General features: G+C 45.7%; 1 pseudogene; it reads right to left on the bottom strand.

The window, feature by feature from the left end:
• Nucleotides 1-3799: 3799 nt before the first annotated feature.
• On the bottom strand, nucleotides 3800-5387 carry LOC128096987 (40S ribosomal protein S9-like; annotated as a pseudogene).
• Nucleotides 5388-12983: the final 7596 nt, after the last annotated feature.

Below are 12983 nucleotides of genomic sequence, written 5' to 3'. Positions count from 1 at the left end.
CACACAAAAAAGAATGTCATCCAGTTGCTATTGTTCAGGGTCCCTCTGACACCTGTTCCCTAGATTCCAGTTGCTTCCTTATTCTTTTCTTTTTTTTTTTTTTTTGGTTTTTCGAGACAGGGTTTCTCTGTGTAGCTTTGCGCCTTTCCTGGAACTCACTTGGTAGCCCAGGCTGGCCTCGAACTCACAGAGATCCGCCTGCCTCTGCCTCCCGAGTGCTGGGATTAAAGGCGTGCGCCACCACCGCCCGGCTCTTTTCTTGACTGGGAAGTTTTGCTTTGTTTTATTTTGTTGGTAGGGGGGTAGTTAAAAGACCAGTATCGGACTGGAGAGATGGCTCAGAGGTTAAGAGCACTGATTGTTCTTCCAGAGGTCCTGAGTTTAATTCCCAGCAAGTACATGGTGGCTCACAACCATCTATAATGAGATCTGGTGCCCTCTTCTGGCCTGCAGGGACACATGCAAACAACACTGTAAATAAATAAATAAATAAATAAATAAATAAATACATACATACATACATACATACATACATACATACATACCAGTATCAGCCAATGGTTGGAGAGACGATATTGTCATTACACTGAGGGGAATGATCTGGTAGAGAAAACATGGGTGACAGAGAGACAGGGCTTACTGGTTTGGGGTTTTGAGGGGTTTTGTTGTTGTTGTTGTTGTTGTTGTTTTTTTCGAGACAGGGTTTCTCTGTGTAGCTTTGGTGCCTGTCCTGGAACTCACTTTGTAGACCAGGCTGGACTCAAACTCACAGAGATTCGCCTGGCTCTGCCTCCTGAGTGCTGGGATTAAAGGTGTGTGCACCACCACCACTCGGCTGGGGTTTTGAGTTTTTTGGGTTTTTTTTTTTTTTTTTGGTTTTTCAAGACAGGGTTTCTCTGTGTAGCTTTGCGCCTTTCCTGGAACTCACTTGGTAGTCCAGGCTGGCCTCGAACTCACAGAGATCCACCTGCCTCTGCCTCCCGAGTGCTGGGATTAAAGGCGTGCGCCACCACCGCCCGGCGGTTTTGAGTTTTTAAGGAAGATGGAATCTAAGATTTCTGGTGTTCTGGGGCAGGGCTGGAGATGGTGAACCTGTATGGCTGCATAGACATGGTAAGACTGAGTCACGTTTATTTTTTGTTTGTCTGTTGTTTATTTATACACGGTCTGGCTGTGTAGCCTAGGTGGAGTCCTTCTACCCCACCTTCCCAGGCCAGGGGTTAGAGGCTTACAGAACCACACCTGCAGAAGAGCTTCCCTTAGTTTTGACTTTTCAGTGAGGAAAGTGGCATAGTCATCGTGCAAGGAGTGGATGGGGAGAAGACAGACGTGAAATTCATTGTGCCTGTAAGAAAGTGAAGAGATCTGAGAAATAGAGGGTGTTCACTGGAGAACAATACAGGTATGACATGGTCAAAGTGAGCCCGGCCAGTGTGCGTGTGCGTGTGCGTGTGCGTGTGCGTGTGTGTGTGTGTGTGTGTGTGTGTGTGTGTCTGTATGTGTGTGTGTGCCAGCTACACCAACTGCAAAGGGTGTAGGAATACTAAAGTGGAGAGCTGGATTTAACTGGGATTATGGTTTTGTCAATAGACCTGACACAATTAAAATGGTTGAGAGAGTTTTAGTGTTCCTGAAATGTTGTGTTGTGAAGAGGGAATGAATAGAGGAGGACTTCAAATGATCGGGACATTTTTTTTTTTTAAGGTCTAAAATGCTCCTCCCTCTGGTCTTTGCACGACTGGCTCCCCCTTGTGGTTAAGTCGTTCATTGCCATCACTCTTTGTTTTGTTATGTTTTCAAGACCGTATTTCTTCTCTATGTAGCCGTGTGTGTGTGTGTGTGTGTGTGTGTGTGTGTGTGTGTGTGTGTGTGTGTGTGTGTGTGTGTGTGTGTGGTCACTCTTTTAACTCTACAGAGAATTTATTTTCTTAGTACTTTATATAATCTATTCTACCATTTCTGTCTGTCTGTCTATCTATTTATCTATCTGTGTGTTCATCCACCCACCCATCTACCCATATCTCTATCTACCAATCCATCCACTGACTCAGCCATCCATTCCTCCGTCTCTCCATCCATTCTTCCGTCCGTCTGTCTGTCCAACCATTTATCCATCCATCTGTAGTTTGCCTCATGCTGTGAGACTAGAAGCTCCAAAAGGCAAGGGCTCAGACAGGAGTGTTCATTGCTGTGTAGCCACACTTACCATGGTAAAGATCAGCCTACTTGATAAGAGAGTGATGAACGTCATGGGAATATAGCGCAATGGTTAGAGTAACTGCCTAGCACACATGATACGGCTCTGAGTTTGATCTCCAGCACTTCATAAACCGAATGTACAATGTACAGCGGTACAAGCTGTAATCCCACAGTCAGGAGGTAGAGGCAGGGAGATAAGAACTTCAAGGTCATTTTTGGATAATACTTAGTGAGTTTGAGGCCAGCCTGGATGACATGAGGTGGGAGGGCACGGGGTGGGGTGGGGGGGGGAGAAGGAGGAGGAGGAAGAAGCGAGAAAGAGAAGGATGAATGCTTAGGTCATATATTTAAGGCCTTCACCAGTTTATCCATGGTTTTTCTTTTTTCTTTGTTTTTTGTTTTGTTTTGTTTTGTTTTTTTGTTTGTGTTTTTGGTTTTTTGAGACAGAGTTTCTCTGTGTAGTTTTGGTGCCTGTCCTGGATCTTGATCTGTAGACCAGGCTGGCCTCGAACTCACAGAGATCCGCCTGGCTCTGCCTCCTGAGTGCTGGGACTAAAGGCGTGCGCTGCCGCCACTACCCAGCTATACATGATTTTTTTCTTTTTTTAAAATTCTTTTTTTTTTACATTTTTTTTTCTGGAGCTGAGGACCGAATCCAGGGGCCTTGTGCTTGCTAGGCAAGCGCTCTACCACTGAGCTAAATCCCCAACCCCTCAAATTCTTTTTTTTTTTTTTTTTTTAAGATTTTTATTATTTATTTATGTATATGAGTGCTTTATCTGCATGCGCAACTTTATGCCAGAAGAGGGCATCAGATCCCACTAGAGATGATTGTGAGCCACCATGTGGTTACTGGGAGTTGAACTCAGGACCTCTGGAAGAACAGGCAGTGCTCTTAACCACTGAGCCATCTCTCTAGGCCCTATACATGATTTTCTAAATGGGCTCCTGTTCCTCAGTTTTCTGTCTAAGCTCCACCTAGAGAAATAAGATCTTCCCGGGTTAGAGCTACAAGCTGGTCCCCTCATTCTGGTCTCCTCTCAGGCCTCCCAAGCGTGTGAGAGGAGCACTTACGGAGAAGGACCTGGAGGGACTCAGGCTCCAGGTCCTTCAGAGGTGTGAGCTGAGGCAGGTACTCCACTGTGAGTTTTGTTTTTAGACATCATTGGTGGGGAGGGAACCTAGGGCCTTGTACATGCTAAACATGCACTCTACCATTGAGCCGTACCCCCATGTTAACTGTAACCTTGAATTTTAGTAACTATCTGAATACACAACCACCACTACGATTCAGTTTTTACCGTTTTCCTCAGCAGAAGGACTCCCTCCAGCCTGTCTGTTTCCATTTCTGCTCCCATCTCTGCTCCCACCCCAGCCCTAGGGGACCACTGAGCTGACTGTCTCTATGGAGTTAGCCCTTCCTGCCTAGAGATGTTATAGAAATGGATTTGTAAAGTACATAGTCTTTGTGCTTGATTCTTTCCATTTTATTTTGGCATTTCGCTAGTTAGTTAGTTAGTTAGTTAGTGTGTGTGTGTGTGTGTGTGTGTGTGTGTGTGTGTGTGTGTGTGCGCGCGCGCGCGCGCGCGCATGCCTTTCATGGTGTGCACATGTCAGAGGACAGCCCACAGGGTCAGCTCTCTCCTTCCACTATGTGGGCTCCAGTGGTTGAATTCGGATTGTCAGGGTTTGTGGCAATCATTTGCCCTACCTGCTGCATCCTTTCATAGGTCCTGGTCCTTTCCATTCCTTACAAGGCTGTACTGTGATAATACCCTACTCAGTGCTATACAAGACTGTTTTTTAAGTGTTCATTCTGTTTTATTAGTCAACTGGAAAACTAGACAGTCCTCCAGTCCAGAGAGGCATTAACTTAATCCTTCCCGTCATCACCAGCTCCAGCACCACCCTGGCCCTTCTTGATATTCTTCCTCTTCACTCGGCCTGGGCGGCCACCACCATCAGGAGAACGGAGGGAGGAATCAGTGTGCTTCTGAGTGTCCAGATGAACAGTGAAGGATGGAATGTTCACCACCTGCTTGCGGACCCTGATATGACGATGGTGGATGAGCGGCATGGTGAATAGATTTAGCCAGACCCAACTTAAAGACCTGGGTCTGCAGCCGCCTCTCCAAGAAATCCTCAATCTCCAGGCCCAGGGTGTAATCCAGCTTCATCTTGCCCTCATCCAGCACCCTAGGGTGAACAAGTCACCTCAGCAGAGCATTGCCTTCAAACAGACGTTGTGGGTCCTTTGCGTACAGCCTCAGCAGCTCCTGGGTGGCCTTGCGGATCTTGGCCAGGGTAAATTTGACCTTCCACACCTCACGTTTGTTCTGGAGCCCATACTTTCCGATCAGCTTCAGTTCCTGGTCGAGACACGATTTTTTTTTTTTTCTTCAAGACAGGTTTCTCTGTGTAGCTTTGGAGCCTGTCCTGGAACTCACTCTGTAGCCCAGGCTGGCCTCGAACTCACAGAGATCTGCCTCCCGAGTGCTGGGATTAAAGGCATGCGCCACCACCGCCCGGCTTGAGACATGATTTCTTGAAGGGTCTCCATGGGTCACATAGGTTTTTGCTACAAACCCAATTTCTGGCAACTGGAATATTGGCCTCTCTAGGCCCTCCGCGCCTGCACAAAGGGTCTGCTATACAAGGTTTTATCAACTTGACAGCTGACAGAGATCCCTTCTCATTTGTGGATTATAATGAATAATACTGCTGTAAGTATTTCAAAGCAAGCCTTTATGTGGACATACAGTTTTGTTTTAATCTATCTAGAAGTTGAATTGCTAAGTGCAATAAATGTGGCTTTAAGTGTTTTTTTTTTTTTTTTTTTTTTTTTTGGTTTTTCGAGACAGGGTTTCTCTGTGTAGCTTTGCGCCTCTCCTGGAACTCACTTGGTAGCCCAGGCTGGCCTCGAACTCACAGAGATCCGCCTGGCTCTGCCTCCCGAGTGCTGGGATTAAAGGCGTGCGCCACCACCACCTGGCGGTCCTAATGTTTTAATCATAGCAATAGAAACCTAACCAGGACAGTACCAAACCGTAGCCAGAGCACCAATAAATGCCTCAAGTACTCCCAGGCAGCTGCTCGGGTGCCCCTGGTTGTTTTGGCAATCTCACCTCACCAAGGCCTCCAGGTATTAGGACCATGCTTTATGGACCCTACTTAAATGTCACCGTCATCGTGTTCTGTTCATAATGTGTTACACAGTTTTCAATTGTGTAAGTCAGGCATGCTTTTTGTAAAACAATTAGGCACTGTCACTAATTTAAAAAATATTTTTAAATTATTTTAAAAATAAAGTTACTATAATATCATATCCTAGAAACAGACTTTTTTTCACTCACATTCATAATCCAATATATCCCCCATTTAATTAATGCCATGCAAAGCTATATCGTTTTTGTCAGGTTTTCAATGTAGCCTGAGACTTGGCCTCAGAGGTTTGCAGTGTCCGGTCAGTGGTGGACTGTGGGGAGGGAGAGGTGTAGCAGGCTTTTTCTTTTGGGCTACCAACCAGTCCCAAGCATGACACAGAGACTTCTTATTAGTGCTGAATGCTCAGCCTTAGCTTAGCTCTTTTCTTGCTAGCTCTTTTAACTTAACCTGTTTCTCTTTATCTATGTTTTGCCTTGGGCTTTTTACCTTCTCTTACTTTCTTGCTGTCTCTGTCTGCCTGGCTTCTGGCCCTGGGCATGTCCCTCATTCTCTCTTGAGCCTAGAGTTCTCCTCCTATTTATCCTCTCTGCCTGCCAGCCCCACCTATCCTTTCTTCTGTCTAGCTATTAGCCGTTCAGCTCTTTATTAGACCAATCAGGTGCCTTAGACAGGCAAGGCAAAACAGATGCAACACATCTTTACATAATTAAACACACATCCTCACATCATTAAACAAATGCAGCATAAACAAAAGTAACACACCTCTACACAGTTAAAGTAATATTCTGCAACATACACAAATGTAACACATCTTTGCCCAGTTAAAACAATATTCCACAACCAAGAGGTGCCAGGGAATAGTTGGCTTCCAGAGGAGGTGAGTTTGATTTTGTTTGATTGATTGGTTTCTGCCATTCTGGAAACTGGGTTTTCCTTCCTTCCCTCCTTCCTTCTTTCCTTCCTTCCTTCCTTCCTTCCTTCCTTCCTTCCTTCCTTCCTTCCTTCCTTCTTTCCTTCTTTCCTTCCTTCCTTCTCCCCTTCTTCTTCCTCATCTTTGTTTTCCTCCTCCTCCTTCTTCCTCCTCTCTCTCTCTCTCTCTCTCTCTCTCTCTCTCTCTCTCTCTCTCTCTCTCCCTCTCTCCCTCTCTCTTTTTTCACCAGTCTGTCTACATAGTCTGGCTGTCCTAGAACTCATATTGTAGACAAGGCTGGCCTAGAACTCACAGAGAGTCAGTCCCTTGCTTCTGCCTCCTCAGTACTAGAATGAAAGGCATGTGCCACCATGCCCAGCTCTAAGGTGAGGTTTTTTTTTTAGAAAAATTTTATTTATGTGTGTTTTTCTGTGTCTGTGTATGAATGTCATGTTTGTGCAGGTGCCTGTGAAGGCCAGAAGAGGTTGTCAGATCCCTTGGAGCTGAAGTTACAGCAGTTGGGAGCTGCCAGACATGAGTGCTGGGAACTGAACTTGGGTCCACTGGGAGAGCACAAGAGCTCCTACTCTCCAGCCCCACAAGTTGGTTTTTTTTTTAAAGATTTATTTATTTATTATGTATACAGCATATATGACTGCAGGCCAGAAGAGGGTGCCAGATCTCATTACAGATGGTTGTGAGCCACCATGTGGTTGCTGGGAATTGAACTCAGGACCTCTGGAAGAGCAGTCAGTGCTCTTAACCTCTGAGCCATCTCTCCAGCCCCCACAGGTTGTTTTTTTATGTGGCACTCTTGGTGGGCGGAGCCATCATGACAGGATGTCTGTTCTCTCTGACTGGGAGTCAGGCTGGGTGCATGAATGGGAAACACAGGCTGGAGGCAACACCATCTCAAACCGTGCTGTGAGGTGAACATCTTTATCTTTGAGGAGCCTGAAGTCTAGTGAGAATAGGAAAGCTGACCTGTAGAATGCCGCGTGGTGACCACAGCAAGGGTGAAACTGTGTGACTGCCATCAAGAACGTAAGTCAAGCCGGGCGGTGGTGGCGCACGCCTTTAATCCCAGCACTTGGGAGGCAGAGCCAGGCGGATCTCTGTGAGTTCGAGGCCAGCCTGGGCTACCAAGTGAGTTCCAGGAAAGGCGCAAAGCTACACAGAGAAACCCTATCTTGAAAAAAAAAAAAAGAACGTAAGTCAAGACACGATAAATATGTTGGTACCCGGGGTGAGACAGAAACGGAGACATCTGCTTAGAAAAGAGAAGGATGTACAGGGAAGCCAAAAACAGGCATGGCACAGCTTCAGGGTGGCCGTAAAATACCCACATTGACTGAGCACCTATTAGATGTCAAGTAGTGGAGGCAGGAGGGCATAAAGTTGAATGAGACAGTGCTGTGCTGCTTATTATGCCACAATCTTTTCATTTTGAGTTTATTTAGTGTGGGGGTATGCATGGGCCATGGCACAGGTGTGGAGGTCGGAGTTGGCCCTCTCCTTCCACTGTGTGGGTGTCAGGAATCAAACTCAGGTCTGTTGGCAGGTGTCTTCATCTGCTGAGCCATCTCACAGGCTCAGGTCTTAGTCTTGTTGGGGATGACCATGGATATGTTGTGTGATGCCTGGCAGCATCACTTAGTTCAGAGAGGTCCTCCATGACAGTCATTCCCTCAAGTCACTTACTTCAATGCATAGTAATACTGTATTCTTCATCTTCTCTTCAAAGAGAATTTACTAGTGAAGTATAGAACTCAATCAAATAATTTGTAATACTTCTGTAGCTGGAAGTGGTGGCTCATGCCTGTAATCCCAGCATGTAAGAGGTTGAGATAGGAGACCAGCTGGGCCTAGAGAGTGAGACTCTGTCTCAAAGAACCGAACCGAACCTAACCAGACCAAAATTAAAAGCCCCCTTTAAATCTTTCTGAAATGTACAGCTTTAAAGCACTTTTAAGAAATCAAGCATGCCAGGTGTGGTGGCGCACACCTTTAATCCCAGCACTTGGGAGGCAGAGGCAGGTGGATCTCTATGAGTTTGAGGCCAGCCTGGTCTACAGATCCAGTTCCAGACCAGCCAGGGCTATGTATTGAGACCCTGTGTCAAAAACAAAAAAACAATCAGCAACAACAACAACAAAATACTTGAGGGATCTGGAAAATTGACTCAGTGGTTAAGGTGCTTGCTGCTCTTCCAGAGGATTGAGGTTTAGTTCCCAGAAACTGTGCCAGAGGGCTCACAACGTGCCCCACCCCTAACTCTTGAGGATCTTGTAAAGAATGGGATCTACCTCTAGGTGGGCACATGTCTCTGCCTCCTCCCTTAACGGTTAACCCAACGGGGCAGGTCAGGGATCTAGATAGCAGTTTGGCTGGGTCTGCCCACCCTTTCTGAGGCCTGACTCAGAAAAGTGTGTTTCTTTCTTTTTCTTCTCTTCTGCCTTCTTGTAGATGTTGGCCAGAACCTAATGAAGCTCAAACTCCCCAGTGAAGGCTTTGGACTTCTTTCTCTTTTTCTGTGCTCTCCTCCGGGCCATGTGGATGCCTGCTGACAGATGACTGACCTCCATGCCTCTTATCCCAAGCAGCCTGGCTGGCCTTCCTTCTCGTCTCCAGCCTCAAGAGTTATACCTTGCCTGCCCTGGTTTTTTCCCCTAAACGCTAACAACGGGTCCCCAAGCTTCTGTCGAGCCTGTTCTCTGTCCTTGAGCTTCCGTTTGCATGTTCTTAAATTATTTTATTAATGAACCCCAAGAGAGGATCCTGATTTCCCAACCATCCTATAATGGCTCTACTGGGATGCCCCAAGACTTCTGGTAACATTTCTTTCCTTCTTGTTAATTCTTTAATTGGCAGAAGCAATGAACCCATGCCTGCATTCCTAGACAACATCAGTTGACTTCTTCAGGCATCTTTGGGCATTTGCGCACCACACACATAAACATAAATAAAAATTAAAAATCTTTAAAAAACAAAACAAAACAAAACATATTCAAAGACAGCAAAGATGGCTTATCTGACTTAAAAAAAAAGTACAGTCAGGCAGCGGTGGTACACACATTTAATCCCAGCACTCAGGAGGCAGAGGCGGGCGGATCTCTGTGAGTTCGAGGCCAACCTGGGCTACAGAGTGAGTTCCAGGACAGGCGCAAAGCTACACAGAGAAACCCTGTCTTGAAAAACAAAACAACAACAACAAAGTGCTTGCTTCACCATGCGCATGGTGACCTGCATTAGATCCCAGAACCCATGTAAAAATATTGACCCCTATGCAGAGTCAGATGGCAGTCAAGATGGCTCCTCGGGTAAAGTTGCTTGCAACCAAGCTTGATGACCTGAGTTCAATCCCCAGGACCCACAAAGCAGAAGGAAAGACTTGATTCCTACAAGTGGTCCTGTGGCCTCCATATGGATGCTGTGTACATGCATGTGCACATGCGCACACACACACACACACACACACACACACACACACACGCGTGTGTGTTTTTCAGATCAGTGATATTTGATATTGATTAGGGATTGTTTATTTACCTTTTCCAGGTCATAACTTGCTGGTCCATAAAATGAAGGCAGAAAAAAAGAAGTTATCCAGCCTTCTTATGTCCAGGAGACTGGTTTATACCCTAATGAGAGAGTGTTTAGCTCTGTTGTATATGTAGAATAACCCTGTGAAGTATTATTATTATTCCCATTTGATAGATGAAGAAAAAGGAGGGTTGCTTAAGGAACCAGGATGACCACAAAGTCTTAAGGTCTAAAGTCCAGGACCTCTAAGGCTCCTTCCGATTGCCACAGTGTGTAATTAATGGGCCATGCCCGGAACACCAAGGCTGCATGGTCAGGCGTGTTTAATCCAGGTAGAGTGAAAGCTCCAGGCCTAGCAGTGGTTACTGGGTGACCAGGGAAGAACCACCCAGCCAGTAGAGATGCAGCATTAGCTGGAGAGGAGCCTAAGTGCATGGCACTGGCTTCTGAGCCCCACTGGCTTTTGGGCATTGGTAGACATTGAAATTGTTGACATCGGTGGTCTGGAATATGCCTCAAACTTTGGGACATGTACTCCTAGTCTTGTGGAAATAAATGCTCTAAATTGAGTTATACTCAAGGAGCATCTTTTAACACTATTGCTACAAGGTTCCCCAATGTTGACGAGAAGGATATTGTTGGCCCCACTCCAAGCCTGGCATCCCCTCTGTCTGTTCTCCAATGGCTTGTATTTGAGGGTACAGCTTCTCATTATCCATCGTTTACCCGGCCTGTATTGAGTGCTGTCTACGAGCCAGCACGGTGCTGTGTATAGGAACACAAACAGTTGTGCGGCCTGACCGAAGCATGTCTGGGGCTCAGGGAATGCAGACAGTACAAGGATACTATCTTCTATTTTCACAGCACTCTACAGTCTAAACAAACACTTGGTCATCTCTTATCTTGATCAAACCATGTTAGAGATAAGGCAAGTGGCTTTTCACAGTCTTGCGGGAAGTTTGTTTCTGGCCTTTGATCCCCAGTTCAGGGTCCATAAAGAGCTGAGGACTTCTTGCTAGCCTTAGCTGTGTTTCCGGACCTCAAGTGTGAGCTCACAGCTGCATGGGCCTTCAGGGCAGTGCTAGCTCTGGTTGGGCCGTGTGGGGTTGAGGACCTGGGAAAGGTGAGAAGAGAAGGACCCGAATGTTCTTTCTGCCTCCATGCTCACCTCTCTCCCTGTGGTGGTGGTGGCCAGGTCAGCTGGCTCTTTTGACCTCAGGGCACTCTCTGGATGCTGAGGCCACAGTGTCTTTACTGACTGCTTCAGGCTGTAAATGTCCCCTGGGAGAGTAGCTCTCTACCATTGTCTTCTAAATCCCTCAGCTTCTCTCTCTTTTGTGGGTTAGCTACTTCGCTTCCAGAGTTCCCCAGCAGAGCCAAGCAGGCACCACCACATTAGAGGGGGAGGGGGAGGAGGAAATGAAGGCTAGTGGGGGTGCTGGGCAGGTGGAGCAGGTCTGTTATCCTGACTTCTCAGGAGGCTGATGCAAGAGGATTGAAAATTTGAAATTCACTCTGCAGTGCAAGACCAGCCTGTGCAACTTAGTGAGAGCCTGTCAAACACACACACACACACACACACACACACACACACACACACACACACACACACACAAGTGAACAAACAGAAAACTAAAAAGGGAGCTAGAATGCAGAGTACTAAACCTTGGGACCAAAAAAAGTATGAATGAAGTTTACCTATAGATGAAGCAAAGACCCTCTGTGAGTACCTGTATGTACTCTTAGAGAGCCCCTGAGTGCTGGTGAGTTCTGCTGCCAGAGCTGAAAAGGGCCTTAGAGACATGGCTAATCCCCTTTATTTTATTTCTCAAGAAACACAGGGCAGGGCCAAGAAAGACAGAGCGATTCCCCTTCTGATTGCTGTGAACACAGGCTCACCCTGTCTTTCTTTTTTGCTTTCATTTTTCTGAGATAAGGTCAACATTGGGAAACCTTGTAACAGCAGTGTTAAAAGATGCTCCTTGAGTATAACTTAATTTAGAGCATTTATTTCCATGAGACTAGGAGTACATGCCCCAAAGTTTGAGGCATATTCCAGACCACTGATGTCTACAATTTCAATGGAATAAACCAGTCTCCTGGATATAAGAAGGCTGGATAACTTTTTTTATCTGCCTTCATTTTATGGATTATTTAAAGTGTATAGGTTAAAAAAACATAGGGTTGGGAATTCAGCTCAGTGGTAGAGTGCTTGCCTAGAAAGCTCAAGGCCCTGGGTTCAGTCCTCAACTCTGGAAGAAAAACAAAACAAAACAAAACAAAACAAACAACCAAAAAACAAAAACATAAAAGCCTAAGTTTTTTATGTAAGAAGATATTTTAAGGTCTAAAAAAAATTTTTAGGATGATACAAGTTACTATAGAAAATGGTTTAGGCATAAATAAAGCTTTGGACTCAGTAAGATAGGATATATAATACAATACTTTCTCTGAATTTGCCCAATACAGATAGACTGAACATTGTAAATGTAATTCTTACCTGATAATTGCTCTTATTGTATATAGTTTTACTATGTTAGAATTAAAACCTTTCCTCCTTATTTAGACAAAAAGGGGGAAATGTTATGGGATATTTGTACACTGTGTGAAGGTGTATTGCTGTGATTGGTATAATAAACCACCAAACAGCTAATAGCTAGGCAGGAGGTATGGGCAGGATTTCTGGGCAGAGAGAGCAAGATGAGGAGGAATCTAGGCCTGTAGGGAGATGCCAGGAGACACGGAGAGGAAAGAGGAGGTGCAAGATGGAAGAGAGGTAATGCCATGTGATAGAATATAGATTAATATAAATGGGTTAATTTAAGTTATAAGAGCTAGTTAGGAACAAGCCTAAGCTTGGCTGGGGAAATGTGGAAGGGTCTAGGCAGAGAGGCCTCCAGAAGGCTGCGTGGGTAAAGCCTGGAAAGGAAGCTCATGTTCCTTGAACGTCTCCATTTGTCTCCCTGCCTCTGCGGCTGTATATGGACCTAAGTCTGCCCATTGTACTTCATTTTGTCCTCAGATAGCCCCAAGAAACAGGGATGGAGATTCAGAAAACAGCCTACCCCAGAGTATCAGATTCCAGAAGACCTACAGCTGAAATTAGAGAGGCCAGCTCTGTCTAGATCATTGGCTCTCCAGCTTCCTGATGCTGTGACCTTTAATA

This window comes from Peromyscus californicus, unplaced genomic scaffold (assembly GCF_007827085.1).
Source record: "Peromyscus californicus insignis strain IS unplaced genomic scaffold, ASM782708v3 Scaffold_5__1_contigs__length_169319896, whole genome shotgun sequence".
NCBI lineage: Eukaryota > Metazoa > Chordata > Mammalia > Rodentia > Cricetidae > Peromyscus > Peromyscus californicus.
This window is presented reverse-complemented; position numbering and strand designations above follow the sequence as displayed.